This window comes from Bison bison, unplaced genomic scaffold, assembly GCF_000754665.1.
Source record: "Bison bison bison isolate TAMUID 2011002044 unplaced genomic scaffold, Bison_UMD1.0 scf7180017864321, whole genome shotgun sequence".
NCBI classification, from domain to species: Eukaryota; Metazoa; Chordata; class Mammalia; order Artiodactyla; family Bovidae; genus Bison; species Bison bison.
In genome coordinates, this window is record NW_011494893.1 from 1686310 (window position 1) to 1686509 (window position 200).

Genomic DNA, 200 nt, shown 5'->3' on the forward strand with positions numbered 1-200 from the left:
TCCACCTGGTCCGAAAGGAAACCCAGCCCGGTGCCAGCCCCCGCCCAGCCCACTGCCTTCTGCCTCGGGCAGGCCGGTGCCACGGCCCCACCGCCCCACACGTACCGAGCACGGTAGGAACAGGCTGGGCAGGGATGGAGGCGCTGGGGCCCAAATACCTGGGCTGGAGGGGCGGGGCTGAGCGGACGACGGGAGATGTG